The sequence below is a fragment of the Harpia harpyja genome, chromosome 19 (genome assembly GCF_026419915.1).
Source record: "Harpia harpyja isolate bHarHar1 chromosome 19, bHarHar1 primary haplotype, whole genome shotgun sequence".
Taxonomy (NCBI): Eukaryota; Metazoa; Chordata; class Aves; order Accipitriformes; family Accipitridae; genus Harpia; species Harpia harpyja.
The window spans coordinates 6,638,103-6,661,597 of NC_068958.1; the positions used below are offsets into that span (position 1 = coordinate 6,638,103).

The window sequence follows — 23,495 nt, forward strand, 5'->3', positions numbered from 1 at the left end:
GGACTGGACCACGAGGAGCCCAGACCTGCAACATGACCTGTGGGGTTGGGAAAGTGTTTCCCCAAAGATCTGCCAACTGCAGGGCTTCAAAACTACCGCCCCAGGGCTTTGTACCGCAGACCAAACACAGCCACGCAATGCAGGGGGACTGCCACTGAGGACTCTCTGCAGTTCTCTGATGCTGGACTCCCACCAAAGCATGGTGAGGCAATGCAAGAAGAAAGACCTTGCCTTCTCCTCCATGATACCTCCAGTGCCCTCCCTTGGGCAGCCTGGCCTGCCTTCCAGAGCAATTTGGAGAGCTCCAGCTCCCCATGGTGCCCCTGTAAGACCCAGCCCTGCAGAGATCATGGAATCGTAGAATCATTTAGGTTGGAAAAGACCTTTAAGATCATCGAGTCCAACCATCAACCATGCCCACTAAACCACGTCCTGAATGCAGGGTCCCACCAGCGGCCCCCAAAGCCACCAACATGTGCCCATTGTCAGGTCCCCCCCGTGGTCCCCTGCTTCCCCCCAGCTCTCTGAAACAGCCACAGTCCCAAGCAGGAGGGGAAAGGAGGGATCCGGGAAGCCACAACCGCCGGCGTACGTGCCCTCTTTGTGTGTGAGCGGGTGGGTGGGAGAGAAACCGGCCACATCCCGCTCCCCCAGCACGCAGCCCGGTGGGCACCAACATCCGCCGGGAGAGGCCGGAGGCGGCAGAGGTGACGAAGGCACGGGGCAGCCTGGGCTCTCCGGCTGTGGCGGGGGCACTGCCAGCCAGGGCTGCCACTGCTCTGCGTCCACTCCCCGCCACCGGGCCAGGGCCAGGGCCGTGCAGGGAGGCACAGGGGCAGCCCCACGCCACGCCACGACCCTCGCTCGCCTTCCCTCCCCTCTGCAAAGCCGTCTGCAAATGCCAACTGCCTGTTTTCCAGTTCCTCCAGATTTACCCCCTCCTCTTTTATATTTTTCTTTTTTTTTTCTTTTTTTTTTTTTTTGCCCCCCCCCCTTCCTTCCTTTCTTCTTCCTGGGTTAAAAATAATCAAGTTTCTGGGAAGCAGCAACTCCTGCTGCGCCTGCCTCCCTGCACTCGCGCCCCGGAGAATAGCTCAGCTCTCGGCTCTCCGCTCCGGCCCCTCCTCGCTGCTCTCTCCTTCCTCCTCCCCACCCCCTACAGGGATCTGACTAATATGCTTGGGCTCTGCTTGCCAGCTCAGCTGGAAAGGAATTTAACCATTGCTTGGCCTGGAAGGAAGGAGCGGAGAGCCCGGACCTCCCCCCCCCCACACACCCCGGGAGAGGAGCGACCCTTCGTCCATCACCCGGGAGCCCTGGGCTGGGTCCCTGCCCGGCCACGCTCCTTTGGGTGCTGGCCAGAGGGCGATGGAGGAGGAGGGATGCATGGTGCCAGCACCCCACGGCGAGCGGTGGTCCCAGCCCCGAGCCCCACGTGGGTGCAATAACTCTCGTGGGTGCAATAACCCTCGTGGGCGCAATAACCCTCGTGGGCTCCCTCCGAGGTGTCCTGCCTTCCCGTAGGCCAGGCGAGGCGAAAGGCAGCACCCCGGGTGCCGTGGTCCCCCATGGCTTGGCTGGTGGGAGCCCCTCATCCAGCCACGGGTGCTCCCTGGGCACCCGCACCCCCAGCTTGCAACTCGCCACAGGCCTCAGCACCGGGCGAGGGTGGGAGCCGGGGTCCCACACGATGCCGCTCGGGGGTCGCAGTGGGACGGGCAGCTCCAGCCCCACAGCCCCGAGGTCTGTGCAGGGAAAGCCCTGGACGCGGGGAGCCGTCGCTCAGCCCTGCTGCAGTGCAGCTCTGGCAGGAGCCGGCAGCCCTCCGCCGAGCGCTGGGACTCAGCCTCTCCTTCAGCACAGTGGGTAGGAAGCGACGAGCAAAGGCAATGTCACGCCTGGGTAAAAACCACGCGGGGAGAAAGCTCCCCCATCCCCTGAGGCTAAACCCTGGTGCTAAAAAAGCTGATGTTTGTGCAGACCCCCTCCGCTCTCCCCCCCTTGCCAGCCAGGCTCTGAGCACAAGCAGATTTAGCAGCACAGAAGGAGCGGGAGCCGTGGCTCTGCTTTGCAGCAGGACAAGCAAAGCACAAAGCCTTGACCAAGGTTATCCCAGAAAGTCTGTGGCAGAGGTAAGAGCTGACTCCCCCCTCCAAGGCTCCAGCTTGCTGGTGTATTGCAGCATCTCCCTGCTGTGCCAAAAATTCCCCTTGAAATCTCCTGGCCGTTGCAGAAGGACTTCAAGGCCAGAAATCCTAAGCCCAGCACCCCAGCGCTGAGCCGAGCCAAGAGGCAGCGGCTCGGCCGCTGCTAACCCCCCGCGCTGGCTGGCTCAGCCTGGCTGCTCCGGTGCCAGGGCACAAACCGTCCCGGAGGAGGACGGTACCTTTCCTGGAGCCCGCTGCTGGGTGAGCTGTAAGCACAGCCCCTCCGAAGATGGGGCTGGGGAGGAGGAAAGGGCACTGGGCACAAAGCAGGGACCCAGAAAGCGCAGGAAAGCTGCAGCCAGAGGATGATCCTTCAGCTGCTGGGATGCTCCATAGAACAGGGTCCAGCATACGCCAGGGGAGGGGGGGTTGCGCTGGCAAGAAGGGATCAGAGAGGAAGATGTCTCCTCTCCAAATCCTCCCTTAAATGGCAGTTCTGCTGTAAAATAGGGTAGGATGGAGCTCAGTGTTTGTTTTCTCTGCAGGACCTGAGCGTGGCTCAGCCTGGGACTGCAGAGTCAGGCTGGGCTCCTCACTGACACAGCCCCGCAGCGCTTTCCACAGCCCCGGCTCGGCTCTCACAAACGTCCCTGCGGAGCCATTGCCCGGTGCAGGGACCCGGGGCATGAGAGAGGAGGAGGATAAGCATCCAGCTCGCTCCCACCTCAGCTTTCTGCCCTGGCTGCTGGGGCTTGAGGCAGCAGGATGGATGCGTGGAGGACCTGCGAGCCCTCGCTGTGCACCGGGAGATGCACAGACAGAGCCCCTGTGGCCCCACACAGCCGATGGTCAGGGGATGAAGCAAGTGATGGCAGGACACGGGCAGGAGATGGAGCGGGGCCAGGCTCTGACCATCCCTGGGCAAGCAAGGTTACTCCCATCTGCTCCCCCATCCCAAATTCCCCGGTGCCTTGGGAGCTCCCCCCAGCCCTGCCTGCCCACGGGCCCCGCAGCAACCTTGGCAGCCAGGGAATGCTGGCGGGAGCGAAAGGGATTGAGAAACGGCAGGCAGCAGGATGAGACGCGAGCCAGCACAAGCAGGATGTGACTCGGGGGTGACGGGGACCACTGGAGGGGTGTCACCGGGAAGTGGTACCTGGGGCCCATCCTGTACCCTCCCTCTCACGCTCCTCACGGCCAAGCCCCAGCCCAGCCTCTGCTCCCCACACAAGTCACCAGGTCCCATTTGTGTTTCACCACCTGAATTCTCTGTTAAGAGCACAGCGATGTCTTCTCCCTCCATCCACCATAGGGTTTTGCACTCCCGTCCTTCCCAGGGCTGTCACCCAGGGCTGTCCGCTCCACCCAGGGCTATCCCTGCCACCGCAGTGCCCCAGCCCCATCACCCCATCTGCATGGCAAACCTGATATTTCCCAAAGTTTTTCAGCACAGACTAGATGGCAGTGGTGGGAGGTTTGGGGCGAAGTGGGGCTCAGACACCGGCTAGACCTTCCTCTTGTCCTGTCTCCAACGAGCTGTTGTAGCACTGCAGGAAAGGAGAAAGGAGAGGATGAAGGAGGAGAAGCAGAGAAAAAAAAAAACCAGGAGGAGAAATAATTTTTTTCCCCACTAAACATCCAAAGCAGCTTTGCTTTGTTTTTCTACCAGCTCCCCTGGCTGAGGCCGGCTGATCCCAAGGTGGCCCCTTCCATGGGTGCTGTCTTCCCTGCAGCTCCCATCTCCTCGTCCCTCACCTGCCTGTCCCCTCTGTGTGCCATGGTCCCTGATGGGGACTCCAGCACACCCTCATATTTCATAGCTACAGCATGGCCAGGGCAAGCCAACTCAACAGCCACTCCTGCAAAATTACCTGCTCGGGAGGAGAGATCCAACCCCAGGCACAAGCCATAGTACCCAATCTATTAAAAGGTAAGAAGGGACAAGCAAAGAATCCCCCTGCCACCCCAAAATGCATTAACACCATTAAAACCTGAAGACCCTGATGGGCAAGACTGGACATATACTCACTGGCTTTGTGGCAGTTCACCCCAAATCAACCCCAGCTTTGGCTCACCCTGGTATAAGCATGGAGGAGTCAGGATTGTGCTGATCCCTCGAGCAAGGGGACTCATTTTGCACCCTCCAGCCAACCCCCTGGGTTCCGGGGGTTCCCAGGGCCACCCTGTGCTGCTGCAGGGCATGGGACAGCTTTGCAGAAGGGCTATGTCCCCGGGGAGGGGGTGGGAGGTGTCACCCCCCCTCTCCTTTGCAGGGGAATGGCTCACACGTGTCACAAAAAGCCAGTGCTCAGCAAGGGGCTTTAGCTGGGTTGGTGCCCTTCCAGCCACGGAGTTCAGCTCAGTTCCCAACCCCTACCCGCATCTGGGCTCACCAGCCATCCCTCCACACGGGAAATTATTTGCCCCAGATGAGGAAAACCAGAGCAACAAGGAGACGGATCCAGCAGCTGAATTCAGTAAAGCCCAAACCTGGATCAGCTGCTTCCTTGCCGTGGAGCAGCACAACAGGGAGATGTCAGCCTGCCGGGGGACAGGGCCCAGGACACCCAGCCCGCTGCACCCCCCGGTAGATTAGGGCATCCCACATCCCTGCAGAAAGACACATGATGGAAAAGACCCTGTTACACAAACAGCTCCGACCCTGGCCCACCAGACAACAAAATCTCAAGGGTTCCAAGATGCTGCAGCTCTCCTTTTCCATCTTTCTGTGCAGGCAGGTCAGCAAAGCACAAGGACACACTCCCAAGGGAGAGAAAGGTCCAAAGCTTGGGAGGGAGAAATGGGAGTACAGGAGTGCAGTTTAGCCTGAAGGCCAGGAGATCCTCTTGGGACGTATCTCTGGACGCAAGAGGATGCAGGAGCAAAGAACCACGTCACAACAACTCCCTGAAACATCACAGTCGCTCTCTGGGTAATGCAATATCTCCAAGGTGGGGCAAATCCCTTATCCTCCATCCATGATCCAGGAGTGCCTCCATTGCCCGGAAAACATGGGGTGTCCTTCCATGGCCAGCTCCAACCCTGGCATGGAGGCACCAGGTATGGGGCTGTAAGGGGACTTGTGCTGTGCCCTACTCACTTGGTCACTCTCATCTTTCTAAGAGCTGAAGGGGATTTTGCTTGGTTTTGGAGGAACAGTAGATTTACCAAAAATTTGAAGATTCAAAAGGCTGAATCATCCTAAAACTCAGGGTGAAGCTGAAAAATTGTTTGGAATGAAAAAAAGAAATACCTGTGTTGGGCAGGGAAGAAGGCTTTGAAGATGTCAAACCATCTTCTTCCTTCACTCGCATGATGAATTGTTGTATTTGGGCATTTTCTAAAAGAATCTTTTTTACTTTTTCATTCCAACAAATCTATTTTTTTTTCAGTTCAAAAAATGATTTCAATGTAAAAGAAGAGATCTAATTAAAATTAGGCAACCCCCAAACATAACAAAACAAAAACCTTCCAGGCCAAACCAAACATTCTGGCTTTACCTAAAACAACTATTTGCACTGGTATGGGGTATTTTGTGGGTTCTTCTTTTTCCTTTTACATTTTGCCAGAAATTGCCTCCTAAACCCCTGTTCTGGGTTGACATTCCCACACCCGACACATTCCCTTTGGGCACCAATCAACACTCTTCATTCATTTTCCCAGCAACATGGTACTCCCTCAATGGACCAGACCCACTGGAGTAACTATCTTCTCCAAGAAGGATGAACACTTCTGTTCAGCTTGCTCACAGTCCTCTAAGCCTGCCCTGTGCATCCTTCACAGGACCCTCACACAACCTCAAAACCCTGGTTATTGAAGGAGACTTAGGCCGCCTCAGTGATAAGTCAACAACCCAACAGCCACCTCTACTCTTACACTGGAGGAACCTCCTCTGGGGAGGGGAAACAGAGTCTCTTCTCAAGACACCTGCTTTCCAACCCAACCCCACCCAACTCAACCCAATCCAACCCAACTCAACCCAGCCCAATCCAACCCAACCCAACTCAACCCAACTCGACCCAACCCAACCCAACCTTCTCCTTGCCACCACCCACGGCCCCAACATCCATCCGCCGCCACCCAGACCAGGTGGCATCGTGTCCAACTCCAAGCTCACCATACAGCCATGGCCAAGAAGAGGGATTTACCATCCAAAAAAGGCAGGTTTCCCTAAGGCTACCGCAGGGGAGGTTGGGGGGGGGTTAGACAAAGAGATGCCGGGCTGCATTTCCAGCCCCCACGTCTGGCTGCAGAGGCAATTGGCAGCAGGGCTGTGGCCTCCGACCCCAGGCAAAGAGGTGAAACCCCAGGAAAGTAGCAAACAAGTCAAGGCGTAAATACGGCACGAATCCACGGCACTTCAGCGTGGTTCGTTATCTCCGCTTAGACTGGAGTCGGTGGAGCCGGGTTTGAGAAGAGCAGAAATATCAGCAATTAAAGATATGTCGTGTCAAAAAAACTCTAAACTGATTAAAGTTGAAGGCTCCGTTTTCTTCTTTTCATCAGAGAACGGAATCAAAACCTGCCTGGAAAGACGCGCTCCCCCCGTTCCCAGCGCTCCGAAGGCAGCGCCTGCATCCGTCCTGCTGTGTCCCTGCATTTTAATTACCACCTTATTAATATTCATGAGGCTAGGCACTCAAGGGGGATTGCAGTCTGTCATTCTCTCTCTCTCTTTCTCTCTCCCCCCCCCCCCCCACCTCTCTCGGCTGAATCTGTGGGGTTTTTTTTCCTTCTCTTTCCCAACAGTTGGTACGCTGCAGATCTGTACGCGGCCGCGTGTGCATGCAGCCCCGAAGGCGCCGAGCGTGCAAGGGGCCGTGGCGCGGGGAGGGCGCCCGTGCTTGCCAGTGGTGAGCGGCACGACTTGGGGTGCAGGTGGGTGGGTGGGAGCAGGATTGCCCCCGCCGCGTGTGGCAGCCCCGGCATCCGGAGACAAAACTTAGGGATGCCGAGCGGCGCTCCGGCTGGGAGCGAGCATGTGTGCGCGCATATGTGACTGCCACGCACTCGGGGCGTGATGCTGGCACATGAGCAGAGCGGCCCGTTGGGGAGCGGGAGAGCTGGCGCACGTGCGAGCGGGCGTGCAAGGAGCAGGTGCGGGGGGGCTGCACGTCTGCGTGTGCTCACGCTCGCGTGCATAACTCCTGGCAACAGCATCACTTCTGAGTGCTGGGGTGATGGTGTAGGACCTGCACGAGAAGAGCGTGGCCGTGCAGAATGGCACGGGGTGAACGCAGCTGCCCTCGGCCCCCACCCCACCACCTCTCCTTGGGGACCGAGCACCCTGCGTCTCAGCTCATCCTGCACCCCAGCTGTCCACGCTCGGGCAAAAGCAGCCACTGCTGAAGCGGGCGAGAGCACCATGGCACAGCCAAGGGGCCACCGTGTCCTTGATGGAGCTACAGCCTTGGCCATCACGCTGAAGTGGGACCTAGCAGGTCTTGCATATATCCAGCAAGGGGGTGACCCCCGCTCGGCTGTGCCCTGTTTGCTGGTGCAGCTTGCTGGCTGGGCAAATTGGATCCCATTTTTTTTCTCAGGTCCACGGCGCTGGCATACCCTGGGAGGAGAGAGGGCAGAAAGCCTGGCTTGAGGGCAACACAGAGGGTATAGGCTGGTGATGGAGCTGGAGATAAATTGAATGTCTCATTCCTCGGTTAAGCAATGTGGGGTTTGCCTGCTCCTCGCTGCCATGCAGCGTTTAACCCTTTCTATATTCATTACTGAAAACAGTGCCCACGTGGGCAGCAGAGAGCTTGCCTGGCTTTGCAAACCCTGCTCCTCCCTTGCTGGAGGAAACCACAGGAGGGCCAGGCTGTCGCCTCCCCAGGTCGCTGTGCCCATCCCTCGCCAAGGGACCGTGCTGGGGCGATGCAGAGCATGTGCAGGTGCTCCCATCACCCCTTGCTGCTCAAAGCCGTTGGCAAAGGCGTGCAGGGAGCTGCCCCATCCCAACAGCCACCAGTTGCAGGCTGGAGCTCACCTCCAGTTTCCAGGCAGCCGCAGCCAGACCACAGTCCCACCTTCCCCCAGCATCTTTCTCTTGGCTAATGACACCCAAAGCACCGTCAAGAGCCTGAAGCCCCTTTGGGGACGGATCCTGCAGCCCAGAGCGCTGCCTTCCCACCACCAACCACCTGCAAGCAACCTGTCGAGAGACACTCCAACTCAGCGGCTCCCCAACGCCCCACTTGCTCAGCTCCACAAATATTTGAATTAAGGTCCCCTGGGGAGCCGCAGTCACAGAGTAACTGATTTCTCCTCCTTCATTATATCTCTGTGTAATTTACCGAGGGACGGCGGCGTGTGCCTCCGTTCGAGCGAATTCCCAGCAGGACTCCCGAGAGCTCACAAATCAGGCAAAGGCAAGGCATTAGAATATGAAAGGTGAGGCTGGTCTCCCCACCAAGGCTCATCTCACTCTTCCCTGACTCCGCCAGCCCCGAATTGTGTTTTATTTCCGCCTGCTGCCCCTTGTGCGAGCGGGGAGGTGATGGGTTGGGGACAGGCCACAGGGCTGTGTCCCCAGCTCTGTCCCTGGCTCCTGCTCCCTTCTGGGCAAAAAGGGGAAAAGGGTCCCCTCCCTCTTGGCAGCACCTCAAGAGATGCCAAGGAAGCCAATGCAGCAAAGGTTTCCAAGTGAAACCATGTCACCTGGCTTTAAAATCTGACTTCTTTTCACCTGGATGCCTGTGCCTCAGTTTCCACATCTACAGAAAAGAGTAGTCACTCCCTCCATTTACTAGTTTAAGACCCTCAGCACTTAGATGTTGGAGGTCTATAAAAGACAACTGGCATTATGGATCCATCTGTGTTGCAGCTCCAGCAAGGAGGAGCTGGAGGACAAGTTTGCCAGCATAGCTCTATAGCTACCAGAAAGAGCTCAAAGAGTCGCCAAGGAGAAAGAGAAGAAAAGGGAGAAAATGAGGAACTGGACCAAGGATGCACAATTGAACTGCTTGGCGTTGTTATTTTGTGAAACATGAAGTGCGAGGAGGCTGGTCTTCAGCGGACGCGCCTCAGTCTGAACCCAACCCAACCAAACCCATGGCCAACCACCATGTCTCAGCCCTGTGTTGAGGTGCCAGGGTGGGAGCAGGTCACCCCGAGAATGGGAGGCATTTGTTTGTGGTGGCGAACGGAGGATGACTGGACCTCTCACAGGTCTTTGCAGCATCTACGGGCTGGGTAGGAGTTGTCCTTCCCCAAAGGCCCCGGCCCTGGCCACCACCAAGGATGTGACACCGGAGCAAAATGCTGGCCGGGCTCGGACGCAGCGAGCTCTCTGTTCCAGCTACGCTGCAAACAGCGGAGGGCAACATTTTGCTTCCTGGAAACCCAGAGAAAGAAGTATTTTTTCTGAAGAGCTGCAGCTCATAGGCAACCTGTAATGGAGATTTCAGAAAACTGGGTGTTCCCCCTTCCACCTCCTCTGTGAAGACAAAGACTTGGCAGATGGTGGTGGTGCTTTACAGGGCTTCTGCTAGGCTTTTCTTTGGGAGCTGGGTGCACGAACCCTCACTCTCATGCTTCACTTCAGAGGTACGAGCGATGTGAAATCTGCCCATCCCAAAATCTGCCCGTCCCTAGGCTATCTCAACTTCTCAGAGCTCTTCGAACAGGCTGACTTAAAGACCTGGGGCTGTTCAGCCTTTAACAAAGAGCTCCTTTCTCCCCAACCTTTGCCAGTTGTTGGAGTTAAATAGGCTATGCTGAAACCAAACCAAACAAAGCCCCTGCAAAGAGGCTCCAAATCCCTGTTCCCTTGCCAGCGCTCTGGATTTCCCCCCCGAGCCCGGGCACGGTGCTCCCCGGCACACTATGGCTCGCTCCCCACTCCGAAAGGTGGGCACGACGGGCTGAAACAGCGAGGTTGCGTTCGCTCCTATGCTTCTTGCTGCTGGGCATCCATGGGAGGAGATGAGGGGGTGTCTGGGGGGGGGAAGTGTGCCACGGAGCTGCTCCAGCCTCTGCCTGCAATACCCCCGCTCCGTTGGATTTGCTTGGGACTCCAGCCACGTTGCTGCTGGTGCCACGAACCCCCCTGGCGTAGCGCTACATGGCTATCCCAGGTGTGAGGACCCCGACGGGACCTTTCCAAACGTGCTGCTCGACCCACCCCCTCGCAGCCCCCACGGGGCACGTTCACCCTCTCCCATTTTGGGGGGCAGCTCCCCATCACTGGGCACCGAGCCCTCCTCCTCCCGGCATCGCAGCTACCGATTTGCTGAAGCAGCTGCCTTCCCCGAGCAGGGAGGTGATGGCAGACGGGGGTCTCCATCAACCAGGGGGGGATTTTTGGCAATGCCAGCCCCTGGAGGGGCTCCTGGCTCCCACGTCCCGGGCGTGCGAAGCGTGGGGGTCCGGGGGCTCTCTGTGCAGGCAGCTTTGATCAAAGCGCCGAGCGCAGCCCGGGGCTGGGGGGAGGCAGGCGGCGTGAGATGAAACGGAGCAAAGTTCTCCGGGTTCGGACGCGGGAGTTGGAAAGGATTTGACGGCAGCTTGGAAAAGGAGGAGGAGAGGGCCGGGAGCAGCAGCGTTCAGCAGAAAGGAATGTCCTGATGGGACGGCAGCCTGAACGCCGGCCAGGACCCCCCCTTCCCAAGGCTGTTTAAAAGCCCCGGACCTCTCCAAGCCCTTTAATTGGCGCTTTAAAAAACTTCCTTGTTCCTTGACGCGGCGAGGTTTGCGTTTCATGCCCAAAATGACTCAATTCCCCCTCTCTCCCACCCCATGCAAAAAAAAAAAAAAAAAAATCTCCTTTGAAAGGTTTGCTAGAAGCCAGCTCCGTCCCCTCCCCGCCAGCCCCGGTAGCCCCCAGCCCTCACCCCACCAGCCTCTTGTGTGTATTCTTGTTCTCCCCTAATAATCCACATCCCAGCTGCCTCCCTCTGCCTTCACCCTCCTCCTCCCTGCCTCTCTCGCTCCCTCTTTCTCTCTCCTCCCCCCTTCCTCCCCCTTTCCATAACTCAAAAGCTTGTCAGGCTGGTTCCAGACTGCTGGCGCCAGGCTTCACTCCAGGAAAAAAATAAAGCAAAAGAGAAAGGCATGCAAGGCAAAACAGCCCCGCCACATGAACACACATCAAACCAGCCCTTTATCTCCCCGGAATGCTCTCCCCGCTGCAGAGCTCCCTACCCCGGCCCAACAGACGCGCACTCCCCATCCCCGTAACCCTAATGCAGCACCGCCAGGCTGCAAGCGCACACGCCCCGGCAGAGAAAAGCGAAGGAGCAAATACAAGATCTATTATTTATCAGCGTTATCAATTATTTAGAGCCCCAGCGCGGGGAAGGGGTGGGGAGAGGAGGCCTTGGCGGAGGCGGCTTTTACCCCGGCAATTCAGGCGAGGAGCTTCTGACCGGACCCACCTCCCCGCTGCCCCCAGCTCCTGCCCACCAGGGGGATGATGGGGTGTCTCCCACACCGTCCCTTGCATCCCACCCCACCAGTATGGGGTTATTTCTTACCCCAATCCTTCCTGCCTTCAAAAGAGCAGGGCTTCCCCCCACAGCAAGCCCCAATACCCAGCTCCAGCAGCACCCCAGTCCCAGAGGTCTTGGACCCGGTGCCCAAGCGAAGGCTGCACCACCCCACGTGCGGAGTGGCCACCCCAGGGCAAGGGCTCTCGCACACGGGGACCCAGCACCCTGCCTCCTCACCCAGGGAACTGGTCAGCCCCCAACAACGTGAATTTTGGCATCAGTATGCACTTTCTCAGGCCCTTCCAACAGCACTCTTCTGTTCAGTGGTGCATGCCTCCATCCCAACTCTCCCCGCAGCCTGGAGGATGCACCACACTGCTCATCACCACCCCAAACTGCAGCGGTGGCCGGTGCAGGGCTCTGGAGCCCCAAGTCACCCCGCATCCAGCCAGCCCTGAGGGAGCTGCGTCAGTGCAGGGCAGGAGGAAGGAGGTGTCCATGGCTCTCCACCTCCTGGGGGTTTCAGGTCAGGTCTTGATCCCAAAGGGTCAAAACCAACATCCCAAACCCAAGACCCAGCCCAGGCTGCAGGAAGAAGACTACATCAGACTACGCAGCCCCTTTCAGCTCTGTTTTCTCTTGGATTTTGGAGCAAACCCCATCCCACCATCTTTGCGGTGCGCACCGCTGGCAAACAGCACCAGTTACCAGGCAGGTGACACCGATGGGTACGGGTTTGTCCATGGGCCATTGCCACAAGCTCGCAGATGGCTATCGCAGCCTCCCCACGAGGTAGCCGCCTTTCAGCAGCAGATCGCACTAAAGTAGCTACAGTGGGAACGTGTGATGAGGTGGGTGTGCTAAGAAGATTTTTTTTGGCAGACTTCGGGATGACTTTATTGCTCACAAGTTCTCGAGTCATGGCTGAGTAACACACTCATTGCATGTTTGAAACAAAAAAAAATCCCTTACCCCAGCACAAAATAAACAGCCTGGACAAAGCATGTTTGCTTTGCTCCTCTTCCCTGCTCCAGCTTTGCATGGCCGGGGGCTGCGAGGCTCCCACGTGGGCTGCAGGCAGCCGCTGCCTACAAGCCCTGATATTTCCCCTGCGATTTGGGAAGAGAGGTGGGCAGCCGCTCCCACCAGATGTGTGCACGAGCACCAGCCCCTTCCCTAGACATCCCCCAGCGGGTCCCCTTCCCAGCCGATGGGTTGGGTACCTGAGGCAGAGCAGCATCCTCCGCTCCAATGGGATCTCTGGGAAATGACTTTAATTTGGGTGGCTGAATCAGGGCCGCCAAGCCCAGACTTTCACAGTGGAAGATGCGACCGCAGCCTGCCATGGCCTCAAGTGTTTTCTTCTAAGGACAAAGAGTTCTGCCCCATGGTGCCATGTCCCCAGCCAAGCTGTGTGAAGACCTTCAGGTGAGACCTTCAGATGCACCACAGAGGATAAATTTCTGCAATGCAGCTACTGGTTTGGATGCTTCTGGGTGCCAAAAGGGTGCAGAGAGCCATGTTGTCTAAGGACAGAAGCGTCCCCACCTCCAGTGCCTTCAACTCTGAGAAACCAGTAGCTGCTCTTGAAAAGCAACCAGTGTATTTCTAACCTGGAAGGAAAACTACTGTCCTCTGCTCCAACCGAGTCAATGGTGGCTGATCAAATCCCTGCGGCAACTCAGAGCGGTCAAAAGGTATTAACTACCTGCCTAAGCCCATGGGTGCAAAGAAAGTGCTCTCCTCTTTCCCAGGTAGGGAAATGAAGGTGAAGAGGGACAAAGTGACTTCTCCAAGGTCACCTGGGCAATGCTGCCGGCAAGCCGGGAACAGACCCCAGGAACTGAGGTTTCTGCTGTCTGGCTCCAAAGTCCTCACATCCACCCTGAACTACCTCTGGGTCAAGCCCAGCCTTCCCACAGCCCCATGGACCCCACAGAGCCCTGATGACTTCTGAACGTCCCTCCACTGGAGAGAGGAGAAGGTCGGGAGCATGAACCCCTCCAGATGTTGGCTTTTGGGTGCCAACAGCTTCACAAGCTCCTCTCCAGCCCCAAAGGAAGACCTCAACTGGGATGGAAAAATCCTTCCCTTGAGTAAAGAAAGAGTGGGAGCTGCTTTCTGCCATTTACTGTCCAAGTTCTCCCACACCAAAGGCTAAAGACAGATGAAAACTAGCTGGAAGAAGGGGGAAACAACCAAAATTATTAATCCCATTCCATTTTAATGGGTTGAAAAGGGATGTTTTTGTAAATTCTCTACTACATGTTCCTTTTTTTTGATTTTGAAAAACAACATTCCAGAAAAAAAACAGTCCTTATAGTTGCTGTTCCTCCTCCTGAAAGAGCATATCTTGGGGAGGAAAACAGGGCAGCTTAGGGAAGGGAGAAATGTCACTGAAGATTGAGGGGGGGAAAAGCAGAAGGACAGGAGGAACCCTTCATTTAGAAATGTCACCGGCAGTTTTGCAAAGAAGAGAAGAATCCCGTTATGTTGAGAATTTTTCATGAAAACTTTGCGTGCATTTGTTTTTTAAAGGCTGGGTTTTTTCCAGCTAAAAATAAAACTCCACATGAAAAACAAACAAAAAAAATGTCAGCCATCCCTGGGCACAGCCGAGAGCACTTGAAGGGACAGCAGCTACCCTGGGACGGCTTGTGCCGCTTCTCAACAGGCGGCCCTGATCGTGGTGACACCACCGGCTCTCTCTACTTGCCGGGGAAGGTTGGAAGGACATGATCTGCCGCGCGCCGCCTTTAAACAAACCCGGGGACCCGGGTTGGCAGTGCACCGTGCCAGATCTGCAGCGGGCCGGAGCTGACGATCACCAGGTTGGGGCCGCTTCCTTGCAGCCAGCTCCTGGCACAAGGGGATGCGGATGCCTGAGAGCATCCCTGGTCACACGTGGCTGTTTGGTGGCTCCTGGCCGAGCTCCCAAGCTGCCCCGCCGGGTGCATTTGCTGCAATTTCCAGTGGGCACCTCTGGGAGCCCTGGTCTGCTGGGGGCTAGCCCTGAGCTGCCCCATTCCTCCAGCCCATCCCGGGGAAAAGTGGGAAGCAGCAAGACTGTTGGGGCAGAGCACGCGGGTGCCGTGGCTGGTCCCAGCTGTATCCTTTTCCCATTTCCCTTCCATGCGTGCAGCCGGGCTTCCCGCCCTGCTGAGGTCAGCTCCGGCTATTCTCTCCTCCGTTTCCCCTGCTCCTGCCATGCACTTCCCGTCTCCCTTTGATATTTCACCTTTGCTGCGTCATTCCCCGTGGGCCATTTTGGGGCTTGGGTTCACGTGGACGTGCTGTTCTCGGCTGTTGTTACGGAGCCGAGCCAGGGCTGAGCCTTGCCATCAGGGACCGCTCATGCTGGGGAGCACATGAAATAACCCGGCTCGCACAGACAAGCGTTCAGCTGAACAAGCACGAGCCCGAAAGCTGAGCTTGCACCAACACCCTTGAGCAGCACAAGAGTAAGAAGGGGAAACGCCATGAAAAATAACGAGGAGCTGGGAGGAAACAAAGGCTGGGCGAAACAGGGAGCATTTCCAGCAGACGAAGATGGCCAAATCTGGCAATCTGCTCACAATGCTGGGCTTAACCAAAGCTGAGCAGGACTTGGACCTGGCCCGGGTTGGGCAGAGGAGCCATCTCGTGTTGGCCACCCAGTGCCCCAATGCTGCTGAATCAAGGGAAACCCCATCTCGAGTGGGGGGCAGATCTCTCCTGGGCGTTACAGATGGGACACCCGAGCACCCACTCAGCTGACACCGGGAGCAGCAATCTGCTGCAGCAGGAGCAAAATCCCCAGGAGGGTTTGGGAGCAAGCACCTTCCTCGTGCTCCCACAAAGCCCCAGGGAATTCAGTGCCAAAGAGAGCAGCCGGGTTCCTCCGCAGGCGGAGTGACCACTGCGCTCGTACGTGTCCCATTTCGGCCAACCGTCCTTTCCACCGAGGAGCCACAATGTTGAACAAAAAATGTCCCCGCTGGCCTCTAGCACTGCCTGCCCGCGCTCCCCGTGTGGCACCAGGCCAAACCCGTTAACAAAAGACGACTGAAAGGAGAGCACGCATTAACTCCGTGGTGGATTTCCCTCAACGGACGCCAGCGAGGAGCATTGTCTACTCCGCCACGGCAGAGCCCGGGCCGGCAGTGCCGGCAGCACGTGGCACTCGCCCATCAGAGCAGCCGCGGTGATGGGTCACTTTGAGCTGCCTGGACCTGCGGCGTCCCCAGGACACCGCTCCAGCTCTTTGCCACCGACAGCCGACATCTGCCGGCAACCTCCCGGTACGGGCTACAGCCGAGCCGTGTCAGCCAGATGAGCTGCCGCGCACGGGGGCTGCTCCCTGCGGTTTTGGGGGAGGAGGTGGGGGGAATCTCATGACATGAGAGCCCAGAAGAGGGGCCTGACCCCACGTTATAGATTTTTGCCCATTTCAATGGCAACCACTGACAAATGCTCCACCAGTACATTTCTTTGGAAGAACACAAGCTTACTGAGATGAGAGCTGAGGGAAGGGCTGCGTGCCTTCTCCCCTGCGCTCTCCTGCCCAGCTGCTCCTTTCAGCAGAGGCTCAGCCAGCCTAGGTCACATCCCACCCTGCTCCGGGGCTGCTCTGCAGCCAGGGATCACAAACAGTCCCATCCTGCTCTGCAGGTGGGTCCCAATGAAGAGTGGTGCCTCTGGGACATGGGTAAGACCTCAAGCGCTTGCTTTGCCAAAAGCTTCCCCATCCCCTTGGACTGCATCACCTCTGCCACTGCCCGAGGAGGGACTAGGATGTCCCCAAGCTCTCCCCTCCTATGTCCCTTCCAAGCAGTAAGCTCTCACATGGTCATGGATGTGCTCCCAAACAATCACAGACAGAGCTCATCACTTGAAGTCTCTATTGGATATCATCCATAGGGGAAAAACCCTCAATGTCCTCTCCACCCTTCTTTTAGCCCACTGATGCTCAGGGCAAAGTTGATCCCTTCAAACACCAGCACAACATCTCTCAATCTGGACCCTGGGGATCCTTCAGGAGCGAGGAGGGGGCTGAGAGGAGAGATGTAGAAGAAAATAGTCCACCATGGGAGTCCACAATGGCTTGTGGACTTGGCAGCCCCAACTCTGGATGGTGATGGTGTCCCAGCCCATTGCAAGGGGCAGCAGGGAACAGACACCATTTTGTGTTTTCAGGCTCAAAAATAGAGTGTTTGAGTGAGTCACAGGGATTTTTGTCCCTCTCCTGGAGGCCTTACATTCATTCATTCTTTCTTTTGTCATTTGCGATAACATGAAATATTAGTCGGCTGGACTGAATCTGCAGGTTTTACTCACCACCTCCAAAGGAAAACACGACAAAAAAATACACTGGAACAGCATGGCCAATCCTGAGCATCCAGAGCTCCTAAAAATTTCCAGACTCTGGAAAAATCAGGGAACAGCCTTTAAAATAGCGAGATTTGCAAGAGAAAAAAAAAAAAAAGGAGACCGGTTGGCTTGCTTTTATTTCCTTGCTGATTTTTGAGCCTGTAGGCCACTCTGACGTCATGCTGCTAAGCTTGTCTCTGCAGCCATGACGTAAGAAACCCTTAAACCAGCAACCCCCCCCCCAGCCAGCACTCTGCAATCACATGGCTTCAAAAAAAAAGAAGGAAAGAAGGAAACACTGGGAGCCAAGGGAAACCTCAAGAGGTTTGGAGGATCTCTCAGAGGACTGAGAGGAGCATCAGTGGGCAACGCGGAGTGAGCGGTGCCCTCGAAAGCCCCTCTCCACCTGCGGGGTAATGGAGAGCTGGGGACATGGGTTTTTGGAGCAGGGCTGCGAACATCGCCGAGCGGCAGCGTGGCCGTGGTGCGTGGCTGGCTCGCTCTTGGCAATCAAGGACAGTCCCAGGAAAGTGAAAAGACTTCCAGCACATCTCAGCAATTTCTCTCTGCTCCCAAAGGAAGCGTGTTTATTGGAAGCCATTTTCTGCATACATAGCCCTTTCCTGCTGTTTCCCACAAACTCAGACTAAAATAATTTCCTAGGCTTGAGGACGCCAACCCACAGCTTCCTAGATGGATGTGCAGAGCTCAACCTTGAGCAAGAGACCAAAGACGTCCCCGAAATCCTGCCCAGAGCTCACCCAGCTCTCCCAAAGTGGAGGTTTTACATCCCCTCCCCAGCAGCACTTGTACCAATTTCCAACCACTTCAGCGCATTACTCCTCCCCTGTGCTTTCCTCTGGGGGTCTCAAAGCCCTCTGCAACCTCAGGCCCATTCACCCTGCACACACGCCCCAGAAAGAACCATGACCCCAAATCACTGCTCAACACACAAAGAGCAAAGAGCAGTTTGCTCAAAGACCCAGGCAGTGCACGCTGGCAGATAAACCAGTCTTCAGGCCCCGAAGGACTGGTGTGCAAGGGGAACAGCAGAGATGGAGACAGTCAAGTGGCAGGGGTCTCCCACCCCACACCAGCACAGGACCGATATCTGCCCCAGAGCAGAGAGCTGACGATGGGAACAGGTCCCTGTTCACACCAGAAGGACGTGGAGGTCCCCTGAAGGGCCCATGCAGCAGCGCTTTGGGGGCTGCAGGGGAGAGCTGCCGTGCTGCAAAACCAGCACTGCCCAGGGCAAGGACTGAGATGGGGTCCACCCTCCCCAGTTCTGCAGCCCAGCACCAGGTCCCACCAGCCAACAGACGACTGGAGGGGTCCCTGCCTGCACCCCTGCTAGCTCTGCTGCCAGCCTTCCTCAGCCACATCGTCTAGGCTGGGACTTGGCTGGGACAGGCTGAGCCCACACAGCATGGTCCCGAGTCCGCATCCAGCAGCCTCAGCAACAAAACCACTTGAAGACCATGACCATGATGGTGAAAACCACCGTGCGTGTGGCCCGACCATCCCCAGAAGAGCCCTTGCCCTGTACTCCGAGGCCAAGCAGCCCATGGATGTTGCATGCTGAGCTGCTGTCCTCGAGTTTAGGGCAGGGAGGAAAGAAGGAGAATTTGGAAGAGTCTGTGTTTGAAGCTGCTTGGGGAACGAAGGCAAAGGGACTGCAGCGCTCTGGAACTGGAAACGGGCAGGACACAGTTAACGCCTGGCTCTTCGTGCAGGATCAGGAGGAACTTGGCTTCATATTTCACGTGTGGGATGTTGCAAGAGGACAAGGAGCCCTGAACCCCAGCGGCATGCGTTCCCCCCGGCTCGGCCGCGGGGAGGAAACCACGACGTGTCCGGCTCCACGGCCGCTCCGCCGAGGGCAGGAGCCTCCTTCCCGGTGCAGAGGGCACCGCCGGCGAAGGACGTTGCCACCACGCCAAGAGACGCCGAAGAAACGCCAAGGCCGTACCGACTCCACGGTTGGCATCGAGATGCCGGCGATTTAATAAAGCGCAGCCGAGTGGTTGGGGGCTGCTGGTGAAAGGGCCCCACTCGTGGCGTGGAGCTGGGGGGCTTCGCACCGCCTGGCTCCCCGGCTCTTGAAAGCAAATACAAAGGCTGGGCTCCCCCAGCCCTGGCTGATGCTCGACCTCTCCGTTGTCCTCGCTGCACGCCTGTCCCAGTTCCAGCAGCCGGTTGCTACAGCAACTGAGCTCTGACTAATCATTTGCGCAATGACCTTTTTTCCCCCCAGAGAGAGGGAGGGAGGGAGATGGAGAGGAGGGAGGGAGGGAGGGGAGGAGAGGCAAAGCAAGCAGAGGTTAGCAAGAAAAAGCAGCCAGGGAGAATGTGGGGTTTTTAAGGCGATGCAAGATTTTGAGGGGGGGGGGGGAATTGGGGGGATGCGGGTGGCGGGAGGGGGAGAGGAAAGCGGGTGTTGAATGGGTGCCCCGCTCCCGGCTCTGTGCTTGAGAAAGGATGGATGGGGGCAAAGCCGGCTGCCAGCGGGCAAAGTGCCTCGCTGGGACCGTTTCCACGGGCGAGGGGGTGGGGGGACTCCAAACGGGGCTGACACTGCAGCCTTCCTCCTCCTCCTCCTCCTTCCCACCCCACGCTGACCCCGGCCACCACTGAAGGGCCAGAAGTCAAGAATTTGGCTCTGCCTCACCACCGAGCGCCTGTAAAGGGCTGGCCAGCCCTGGCTCAGCCTGGCTCGAGTGCCCTGAGCACAAAACCTCACGGGCGGGTGGTGTTTGAGGAAGCTACACCAGGGCCGAGCTGAGCTAAAAAGTCCCGTGTCAGCGTTACACCAAGGAGGAGCACAGCCGGACTCTGCTGAGCCATGAGAACCAGCCTGGGAAGAAACCTGAGCCCAGCTCCAGTGGCTCCGATGGTGTTACTGGGAGGGCTTCGCTCCCACCTCTACTGCCTTCAGCTGAACAAAGACCAGGGTCAGGTCTGGCTCCAGCTCCAAAACAGAGTAAATAATGCAAAAGCCTCTTCCTGCACAGCCCTGAGGAGCACACGTGAGATCACATCTTACTGACTTGGTAGAAGAAAACAGTTTAGAGGTTGCACATTGCTCCTCATTCCAGTTGGCACTTAGAAAACAGAAGCTGGTGCAACCAAAAAAAGCAGTGGCAAGGCGGTCCTCCTCACCAAGGGGTGGATGGTTGTGCCGCCAGTCCCAAGTTTTCATGGCAAAAGGATTTGGGCTTTTCTCCAGTTGGATCAGAAAACAGTCACATCTGACCTTGACCAACCGCAAAGTACTAAGCCAGCTGAGATGGACAATAACGGAGATCCCTGGTGACCGAGAGCAGAAATCTATGGAGAGTCACAGAAGAATGGGTTGGCCATTTAGAAAGAAAAGGAAGTTTGAAGAAAACAAAATGTTTTTGTGGACAGATATTCCACAACAGAGCCTGACAAATTGCAGTACTGTTGTGTGAATTGGAGGAGAAGGAGAAGGAGTACTTGGTATGACTAACAAGCAAGCCAAAGAAGAATGAGCTATATCCTGAACGGTGCTGAGCGCACACTCCCCACATGCAACTCCTACTGACACGTGCTGGAGCTCAGGACAGGGAGCTCTCATTGGGTAAGATAGAATCTCATTCAAAGAGGTATTATGGTGGCCTTGGCTGCTCTGTCCTTGCCCTGTCTTTCTGCACCAAAGACAGGCCCTTTCCTTAACACAGGTCAGACAAAATCCTTGCTCCAATCACCTCCAAAAGGTCCTGGAGCCAACCCTCCTCTTTCAGCTTACCACCCTTCCCTCTGCCCATCAAAATAATGCAAAGGACAGAACATTCCTAGCAGGCGTTCCCCAGCTAGTTTGTGCAGCTAGAAAATGTAAAGCAAGACTCACAAAATCATCTGCGATTTATTTAAGGCACATAAAGGAGAGGCCAGGTTGTGAGGAATACTCTACACGTGGTGTGCATCCAACATATTTCCCTTATCAGCACGACTTGGCACCTACAAAAATTCCCACTGCAGCACCTGATCCCAAACTTGGAGAAACCAACAGAAGGGTTTGCATCGAGCCCGTACTGGTGCCTATGCTACGCGGGGCATTGCAGGCAGCCACAGCTTGCTCTGCTTGAGCTTGAGCAGATCAAAGCCATGTCAAGCCCAACGTAATAAGTGCTGCTGAATGGCAAGATACGTTAACTCAGGCTTGGAACTACATGGCCACGGTCACAGGGCTTGCAGATCCAGCCCGAGCTCACTCCTGCCTCCGATCCAGCTTGTAGATGAACCTGGGGCTGCAGTGAGTCTGAAACACAGCATGTAGAAATAAAACTCCTTTCCACCTCTTTTCGGTTAAATCGCTCTGAAGCTTGCAGAGCTCCACCAAGGACAATTATTTCCAGCATGTGCCGTGCATGAATGCTGCGAGCAAGACAGAGCTGGAGTTTCATCATAGCCCAGCTTTGTGCACAGAGCGAAGAAGGAGGAAAAAAAAAATAGAGAAAAAAAAAAAAGGAACTTGGAACTGGAGGCCCCCCCCGGCCTCACCCTGATCCCGAGGAGGCTCCGCTCTGCTCTTGCTCAACCCGACACCGAGAATGAGGAAGCGGAGGAGACAGGCGGGGGAGGCGGAGGAACGGTCAAGCTGAAGACAAACAGCCTCTGAGTTGGGCAGCTTGGAAAGCTTCACAAGCGAGAGGGCATGGGAGCAAAAAGCGGGCTGTGTCCCGCGCTGGAGACGCCTCCCCATCCCCATCCGGACTGGGGGGCTCTGTGGCCCTCACCCCGGAGGATGCTCAGGGTTTTGATAATACGAGTCCAGGTCTTAAAGGAGATGGTCTCCAGCATGGAGATCTGCCAAGCCCTGCTGCGTTGGCAGCCCAGATCTTGCATACCCAGGCTGCGGCTGGCAACGACCGAGCACTCACCCACCCACCATGCAGCCCTGGCCAGGTGCCTCAGCGCCGCACAGGGACGGCAGAGCCCTCGGCGGGCAGAGCCATGCCACGCCGTGCTAGCCGCAGCCAGCCAGCTCTCCCCCTTGCTTGGTTAGAGCCAGCTTTCAGCACAGTCGGCAGCTCAGCAGCTCGCCTCCGCACTCTGCAATACCAGGAACCGCAACGTCACATTCGCTGCAAACAGGAGTTCGCATAAAAAATTAAACCCCAGCCAGGTGCGAGATATTCCAGGAGGCTCCACGTGCCCAGGGCTGGTCCCCTCTCATCCCAACATCCCAACGCCCTACACCTCGCCGCTCCAGGAACCATGCACCTTACCTCCCCTTGTCCTATGTGCCAATGGCCGCTGTCACCTTCCCCATCTTGCTATCCTCATCCATACACATGGGCTGGTCTCTTCTCATCTTGCCCTGGGGGAGGAAGAAATCCAGCTGAAGGGAGTCCAGTGTCTGCACAGCCCAGCTGGTGACAGACTAAGACCCCAACATGGTATTCTCCTGCTGATTTGCCCTTCTACCTTGGTATGCCAGTGAAGAGGTACCTTGACCCCATCCCTCTTACAGCAAAGGACAGCAGAGACATGAAGGGACATGCCTGAGGCCAAGGAGGACAGAGAACCAGGCAGAGGAGTTGGTTGGACCCACTTGTTTAAAGTTCTTTATGACAAGCAATATTAACTGTACCCCAGCAGCGTTACTGCCCGCGAGGGATGGTCAGACGACTGCGACCGATCAGTTCAGGATGACCCTACAGAGGAAAGAGGCTGCCCAGCCCTCAGGCAGGACTGTCCCCAAGCATCACCAGGGATGCAGACACCGTGCGTCTTCCCGGCCAGCCAGCCCAGGATCCCACCCAGCTTGTAACCCTCCCACCATGCAACACAGCCCACACGGCGCAAGGACCTGGGAAGAAACACAGCTTATGCGGAAAGGAGTGAACACATAAGGCTGGGGGGGATGCATCAGTTTAATTTCTGTTAAAACCACACCTTGAATTCACCCAGCACAGGGCATGTGTGGAATATCCCTAGAGAGGTTCACATTACCGTAATTCAGAGGAAGATCAGAAACGATGGCCCGTAAGGTAAATCCCACACCCAGTCTCAAATCTCTCTGGGTACACCAGCAAACGAGAACCAAGACACTGAGATGCATCAGCTCCATTGCCCGGTTCCTGGAGGTTCACACCAGTGGTTGCCCGCAGGAATGGAGCAGTTTGGGGGTCACCACATTCTCCTGAACACGTGCTACCCCAGCTGCCCACCTCTCCGGCACCCTGAGGTGAGGGGGGCTATGGCAGGAGGGAAATGAGAGGTTCCCTTCTCAGGATGGGGCCTTGATGATGAAACCCATCCCAAGGGAAAGGGTTTGCTGTTTCCCAAGAGAAGTGGCAAATCCCAAGGGAGGGAGAGCTGGACCAGCCCTTCAGGAGTGCCAGGGGGGCAACCAAACCTAGAGAGGGACCAGAGAGGAGAGGGAAAAAACAGCAAACCTTGGGGAAAATTGAGTTTTATTTCCCTTCCGCGAGGCCATCACAAGGCAGGAGCTGGGGCGAGGAAGCCTTTACCCCCCTGCCCAGGCCAGGCAGCAGCAGAGCCCGCCAGAGGAGATGCCATGGGAAGACGGGTGAGCGCC

General features: G+C 56.7%; 1 long non-coding RNA gene across 5 annotated transcripts in view; it reads right to left on the bottom strand.

Moving 5' to 3' along the window:
- Positions 1 to 3,392: 3,392 nt before the first annotated feature.
- LOC128154605 (uncharacterized) overlaps positions 3,393 to 23,495 on the bottom strand; it is a 94,580-nt gene continuing 74,477 nt past the window's right edge. For all 5 annotated transcript variants that reach the window (XR_008239391.1, XR_008239389.1, XR_008239392.1 and 2 more), the window contains exons 2-3: positions 22,180 to 22,271; positions 3,393 to 3,694 (exon numbers count right to left, since the gene is read on the bottom strand). This is a non-coding gene — a long non-coding RNA (uncharacterized LOC128154605). The remainder of the gene's footprint in view (positions 3,695 to 22,179; positions 22,272 to 23,495) is intronic.